We start from the raw sequence: 8161 nt of genomic DNA, 5'->3' as shown, positions 1-8161 counted from the left end.
TAAGGCATTTTAATAGAAGAGTAGCGTAAGACTGTGAAGCAAACTGGTGAAGAAAAACTATTACCACTTGCAGACACCTGTGTACATCAGGATTATTTCTGATAAATTGGATCCTGAAGTTTACATGGAATATAAACTATCAGACCTAACTTATAATTTAGAATTTTTTGAGCTCACTAAAACATAAATATAAATTTGAACACAATGTACACTAATAAAATGCTAATCAAATAGTCTTTATTTTGTATTATATATGTATCATATAAGACTTTAAACAAAGATCTGCTGCTAAAATCATTATACAGCTACTGTATTAGTAAAACTAGTATTACTGAAGTGGATAAGATTCATATACACTAGTTTATTATTGTTTTAAAATAACCTAAGAAATACCCAATCATTGTGTAAAAGTTAGGAAATTGTAAAGGATTAAAACCTCTAGAGAGATTCTACCATTCAGAAATAAACACTATTAACATTGTCATGTACCTCCTTCCAGATACTTTGTGCATGTGTACGTGTGTGTGTGTGTGTGTGTGTGTGTGAAGACATTATAACATGGTGGTTAAAATCATGGGCTCTGGATGCAGTCTTTTTGGGTTTGAATCACAATTTTGCCACTTAACAGTTTTGTGATCTTGGGAAAGTTCACTTTTCAATGCCTTGTTTTCTTCACCCATAAAATGGGGATTATAAAAGTACCTATTTCAAGGGGTGTTGTGAGCATTAAATGTAAAGCACTATTCTGAATAGTCCCTGAAACATAATAAATGTTCTATAAAATTAGTGATTATATATTATATAATGTATGTATAGACCTACATTGAAAAAAATTGTTCATATATATACACATACATACATATATATACACACACAGAGTGTGGTCATACGTAGGCTAGATTTTTTCATTGCTTTCATAAAAATCTGTTTTATTGAAGGTATAATTGACATGTGATAAGATGTACCCATTTTAAGCAAACAGTTTAATGAGTTTGAAAAATATATACACTCCTGTAACTACCGCAGTCACAATCAGGATATAAGGCATTTCTATCATCCTCCCAAATTCCCTCCTACATAGTGTCCCAGTCAACATCTATCTACCCTTAACCCCTGGCCCTAGGCAACCACTGATCTCCTTTCTGTGACTGTAGATTAGTTTGCCTTTTTTAGGATTCCAAATAAATAGAATCATACAAAGTGTGCTCTTTTGTGTCTGTTTTCTTTAAACAGTTTTTGAGATTCTTCCATGTTGTTGCATGTACCACTTTTTTTTTTTATCACAGTAGTATTTCATTTTATGAATACACTATAATTTCCTTATCTATACACTGTTAGTGAACATTTAGTTGTTCTCAATTTTTGACTACTATGAAAAAAGCTGCTATGAACATTTTATGTATAAGCCTTTGTGGGGACATATGCTTCAGTTTTCTTAAATATAGGTATTTTAAACAGAGAAACCTAGTAATAACTTGCCTTGTTGGAGAGTGGGGTGAGCCAAATTCAGGAGTCCAGAGTGGCATTGTCACAGAACAGGACCAAGTCCCAAAGTGCAACATCTATCTTTGATGAGAATGGCTCGCCTACTGTAGCCCCATCAGCAAAGAAGATTGCTTTAATGGTTGTCATTCCATTTATTGTACTGTACATTTTGAGTCAGAGAAAAGGTGCCTTTTCTAGTTTCACATGCAGTTTACATGAAACTAAAGCTGATTCAGGATGGATTTTTATGGATGATAGCAATGGCTAACATTTTTAAACATTCAGGATGCTGACCATTTCCCATGTTTTATTATTGAATTCTCATAACAACATTGTGAAATAGGAACTGTTGTTTCCCCAGTTAGAAAACCCAAGGCCTGGAGAAGTTAGGCAACTTACCCAAGATTATATACCTAGTAAATGGTAGAGTCAGCATTGGAACACATTTAAACCAAGGTCTTTCCTCCCCTCCCCTCCCCTCCCCCTCCCCCTCCGTCCCTTTTCTTTTCTTTTCTTTTTTTTTCCTTTCTTTTCTTTCTTTTCTTTCTTTCTCTCTTTCTCTCTTTCTTCCTTTCTTTCTTTCTTCTCTCTCTTTCTCTCTTTTTCTTGTTTTTAAGATGTCTCACTCTGTCACCCAGGCTGGAGTGCAGTGGTGCTATCTCAGCTCACTGTAACCTCTGCCTCCCGGTACTAAAGCAATCCTCTCACCTCTGCTTCCGGAGTAGCTTGGACCACAGGCGTGCACCACTATGCCTGGCTAATTTTTTTGTATTTTTTATAGAGACAGAGTTTCGCCGTGTTGCCCAGGCTGGTCTCGAACTTCTGAGCTCAAGTGATCTGCCCGCCTCGCCTCCCAAAGTGCTGGGTTTACAGGCGTGAGCTACCGCCCTCAGCCCTTATCCTATGCTCTTAACCACAAATTACACTCCATGTAGTTTCTGACTCATACTACTTGCTAAGTAATATTAATGGCAGTCTATGCTTAATTGCTGATAGCTTTCTGATAAAGTCATTTTGGGTAGACTCAACCTACTCTATCTTTAATTGTGTTGAACTAATATCAAAAGCAGGTCTTTTCCCCGCTGCCCTCTCCCCCCAGGCAAATCCTTCTAAAAGAGCACAGATTATATTGTAGATCCAGCCATTCATCATTTCATCCATGTCATCATCAGATATTTACTGAATGCTTTGTAGTAGACACTGTGATTGAATCTAAAATATCCTTTCTACCTCTAGAGAATTAGGATTTTTAGCCAATGATGATAAATCTGCTCTCCCTTGTCACTGATTGGTTGAGGGGTGGGCCGACCCTAGCCTGTTTGGGCCAATGAGAGGTGAGTACAGGGCTGTCAGGATCTTCCGGGAAGAAGCCCTACCTCCACCGCCGTCCCGCTGGTCTCTCTATCTTGCAGCCGGAGGGAGGCCTGATTTGGTGTGAGGCTGCGGTCTCCAGAGTGGAAGGCTGCAAGAACCTGGTTTGGAGTCTCACCTTCTGTGTCTCCAGTTAATACGAGGTACAGCTTTCCTTTTTTTCATTGCTTAGGCTGATTTGAGTGGAGTTTCTAGCACTTGCAGCCCAGTTTCTGAGATTCCTCCATGCTAAGTACCTGCCCAGGTGCCTCAGGGCGTCTCTCTCACCCTGGAGAGGCAGGTGCTCGGCAGCACCTGGGCCTGCTCGGTTACGGCTCTTGACAGGCACTCATATTACCCATCTCCCGTCCTTGAATATAGGCTCCCTGTGGACAAGGACACCTCCCAATTCATTTTGGGATCCCCAGGACCAACCTCGCAGGATGCATGTGGTGGACAACTGCTGTAGATGAAGGGAACCGTTATGGGGGGTTGTGTGTGCGTTTCTTCTGAAAGAACTGAAGGTTCAGGGAGGGGATTTACATGTTTGCGTATCTACTCTCTGTGCCAGGTGTTTTATACATACGTAAATTCATTTCTTCCTTGTAGCAATCCCAAGAGCCAGCCACAGCAGCAATTCCATGTTTTATAGATAAAGAGCCTGAAGCTTTCATCTAGAGATGAAATAACACTTATTTAAGGTCCCACAACTAGTAAATGTGCTAGGAAATGCTTAAGAATAGAGCTTGAAAAATCCCTTTAATGATTCTCTCCCTCTACCATTTTTGTAAGTATATCTATATAAGATAGATGGGTAACATTTTCTTTAATTCTGGTTTATAGTGGCTTAGGGTCATTATTTCAGATAATTAATTAAAATTTTGGATTAACACAAAATTTCCCCCTAACTTTACTGAGGTGTAATTGACAAAATTGTATATATGTAAGTTGTGCAACATGATGCTTTGATATATATATATATTGTGAAATGATTACCACAATCAAGTTAGTGAATACCTCCATCACTTCATAAAGTTACCTTTTTTGTGTGGTAAATAAAAAAGGCAACTTTCTGACTTTTCTTGGCAGATTTCAAGTATACAATACAGCATAATTAGTTGTAGTCACCATGTTGTACATTGGACGTATCCATCTTATAGCTGACGGTGTGTATCCCTTCACCAGCACCTCCTGTTTCCCCTACCTCCCAGCCCCAGGAAACAGCATTCTACTCTCTGTTTCTATGAGTCTGACTTTTTTTAGATCTCATAGATAAGTGTGACTGTGGTATTTGTCTTTCTGTGCCTGGCTTATTTAGCATAATGTCCTCCAAGTTCATCCATGTTGTTGCAAATGACAGGATTTCTTTCTTTTTTATGACTGAATAGTATCCCATTGTGTGTGTGTGTGTGTGTGTGTGTGTATATACATATGTGTGTGTATATATATATATATATATATACACACACACAAATGGACGAAGAAATATAGAGTGTATCCCACACAACGGGATACTATTCAGTCATAAAAAAGAAAGAAATACACATACACACACACACACACACACACTACATTTCTTTGTCCATTTATCTGTCCAAAGACACTTAGATTGTTTCCCTGTCTTGGCAATTGTGAGTAAAGCTGCAGGGAACATGGGAGTGCAGATGTCTCTTTGAGATACTAATTTTGTTTCCTTGAAGTGTATATCCAGAAGTGGGGTTGCTGGATCATATGGTAGTTCTATTTTCAATTTTTTGAGGAATCTCCCATAGCATTTCCTATAACGGCTGTACTCATAAAACATTAAGAGAGATTATAGATATCTTGTAATTAGATGCTAATCACTGTGCTAAGTTCTGAGTGTACATGAGCAACACAAAAGTAGGCCTTGGCTTTCAAGCACACACATCTATGGTGTCACGAACTTGGCTTGAGTGTGCGTTGACCCTTACAGCCCCTGCTAACATCCTAGAATTTTGGATTTGGAGTGTAAACAGTAAAGTTGCACTCATTTTCTTTAAAGATAGAATGCTAAAAACTATTATTGGTGGATTTTAGTGTTCTGGTTAGTTGGCCCTTTGTTGATCTTCATTATAATTGAGATTTTTCAGCTTTTTTTCCAGACAATTGAACATCATTGATGATGTTAATTACTGTCTTTGAGGCAGATTTCTGCCCACATACCCATAATTGGCAGGGCAAACAAAGAATCCTTTTAGGATTATATTTAATGCAGTGCCTTATTCCCATGTTATAGATACAGAGCAGAATCTCTTATAAAACACCTCACTCTCCAGAAACTTCAGTATGTTTTAGATAAATTTGTACTCAGGGTACAAAGTAATGCTGAGACGTTTTCCCTGTGCTCCTAAAGGCCAAAAGATGGATCTGGCTAGAGCAAGGAGTGCTTGTGAAAAATGTTTTCTCAGCTCTGTAATATATATTTTTTGATAAACTGGTTTTTTTAAATGAATTCTTGGGACACATCAACTATGAAAGAAGTTGCAGCACATCCAGCCTTTCACGTGAGTCCCTGGCGGTTTTGTATATGAGAGGTGGTATATTAGCTTTCTGGTTCCTGTTTGCGATTTGATAGTGCGTTTTTTGGACTCTTTGCCACAAAGAGGTATGTAATCTGTGACCTACCATGTTTCAGTAGGAAGCAGCTAAACTGTTCATGGCCGCCGGTCACAAAGATGATGCCGTGTTTGATCCGTTCCATCACCCTGCTCTGACACACTGTATTTTTAAAAATTGAGATATGATTCACCCTTTCAAAGTGTAATTCAGTGGTTTTTAGTATATTCACAAAGTCGTGCAACCATCACCATCATCTAATTCCGGAACATTTTCATCACTTGAAAAAGAAACCTTGTAACCATTGCCAGTCACTCCCCATTTCCCCACTTCCCTTTGCTTTTGGTAGCCACTAATCTACTTTCTCTCCTATGGATTTGCCTATTTTGAACACCTCATATAAATGGAATCACACATTATGTGGTCTTTTGTCACTGATTTTTTCTATTTAGCAATGTTTTCAAGGATCATCTGTGTCGTTGCATTTAATAGTACCTCATTATTATTCATGGCTAAATAATATTCCATTGTATGCATAGGCCACATTTTATTTATCCATTCATCAATTGATGAACATTTGGGTTGTTTTCACCTTTGACTATTGTGACTACAGTAATTCCCCCTCTATTTATGGGGGATATATCCCAAGACCCCCAGTGGATTCCTGAAACTGCAGATAGTACCAAACCCTATTGTGATAGTCCATCTGGTAACCAAGATGGCTATTAACTGACTAATGGGTAAGTAGTGTATATATAGCATGGATACACTGGACAAAGGGATGACTCATGTCCTGGACAGGACAGTGGGATTTCATCCTGCTACTCAGAATGGTGCATGATGCAAAACTTTCAAATTGTTTATTTCTGGAATTTTAATATTTTCAGACTCTGATTGTGGGTAACTGAAACTGTGAAAAGTGAAACCACAGATGAGGGGGACTACTGCAGTGCTGTTATGAACATTCATGCACAAGTTTTTGTGTGATTATGTTTTCAGTTCTCTTGGGTATATATCTAGGAGTGGATTGCTGGATTGTATGGTAACTCTGTGTTTAACTTTTTGAGGAAATGTTTTCCATGGTGGACGTACCATTTATATTCCCAGTAATGTATAGGGGTTCCAGTTTCTTAGTATTCTTGCCAATACTTGTTATTGTTCGTCTTTTTACTTATAAATTTCCTAGTGGATGGTGACACACTATATTTTGCTGGAAGAAATGTATAATCATCATATTTTCACGTTTTCAGCCTTAAAGGCCCATTCAATACAAAAATAATCATTTTCTCTAAATCTTTATCTTTTACCTATTGAAGGCTATCATTGGAATAATTCAATTATGTTATTTACTTGAACTTATAGGCTAATCATTGAAAATTCTTAATTATGACTTGAACTTTTACCAGCTCTGAGGTGGATTTTATTAAAAATTTCAACCATATCTAAAAAACTCATTATTTAGATGAAATTTAAAAATTACTTTAAATCACTTGGCTATGTTCCCTTGCCCCAGACTATTTCCAGTGCCTCAGACAGTTAAATAATGTTATTGAAACAACTACAAACACAAGATTTTCAAAGTCATTAGTAAACATTGCAGAAGAAATATTTGCTTCCCTGCTTTATAAGTCACCCTGGCCAGTGCCTTTGAAGATATTTTCAAATTGTTTACTGGCATTGTGCATTAAACTCTTTCTTCAGAGTAGGCTCTGTGAGCCAGAAAAATAGTAACCTTTTTCTTTGTTAATACTAAAATTTATGTTGACCATATGATTCACAAACTTTTGACATTATGTTATCTCCTTGTGGTGGTTACATTATCCCTTTGAAGACAGATATTAATATTCTTCTTATATATATGAAAAATATACTCAGAAAGATTAACAATTGCGTAAGGATTCACAACTAATAAGTTGCTCATGTAGGCTTTCTATTTCATTTCTCTTGATTTTTTTCCCTCACAGCTATGAACCCTGGATATCTGAGACAGGTCTCAGTTAATTTAGAAAGTTTTTTTTGCCAAGGCCCGTTGTGACACAGCTTCAGCAGGTCCTGACCACGTATGCCCAAGGTGGTCAGAGTACAGTTTGGTTTTATACATTTTAGGGAGACATGAGACATCGATAAACACATGTAAGATGAACATTGGTTCAGTCTGGAAAAGGTGGGACAACTCCAAGTGGCGGAGGGGGCTTCCAGGTCATAGGTAGATAAGAGACAAATGGTTGCATTCTTTTGAGTTTCTGATTAGCCTCTCCAAAGGAGGCAATCAGACATGCATTTATCTCTGTGAGCAGGGAGATGACTTTGATTAGAATGAGAGGCAGGTTTGCCCTAAGCAGTTCCCAGCCTGACTTTTCCCTTTAGCTTAGTGATTTTGGGGATCCAATATTTATTTTCCTTTCACACAGAACTCTCTTCTAAATGTAGAATGCTCTCTTAACAAATATAAAAATGATGATATTAATACAATTCTCAATAGTTGTTCTTACTGCTTTAGTGATATGAAGAAACAAAAATTTAACTTAATAATAAAGTCTCAGTAACATCTGCATTTACAAGTCTCTGGTCTACCAAAACACCCATTCACTTAGAATAGTGCTAGATCCTGGAGAAACAGCTGGGTCAAGACATGGCCCTGGCTGGGTGTTGTGGCTCACGCCTAGCACTTTTGGAGGCTGAGGTGGGTGGATTGCTTGAGCCCAGGAGTTCAAGACCAGCCTGGGCAATTAAACCTTGTCTCTACAAA

Source organism: Nomascus leucogenys, chromosome 2 (assembly GCF_006542625.1).
Source record: "Nomascus leucogenys isolate Asia chromosome 2, Asia_NLE_v1, whole genome shotgun sequence".
NCBI classification, from domain to species: Eukaryota; Metazoa; Chordata; class Mammalia; order Primates; family Hylobatidae; genus Nomascus; species Nomascus leucogenys.
This window is presented reverse-complemented; position numbering follows the sequence as displayed.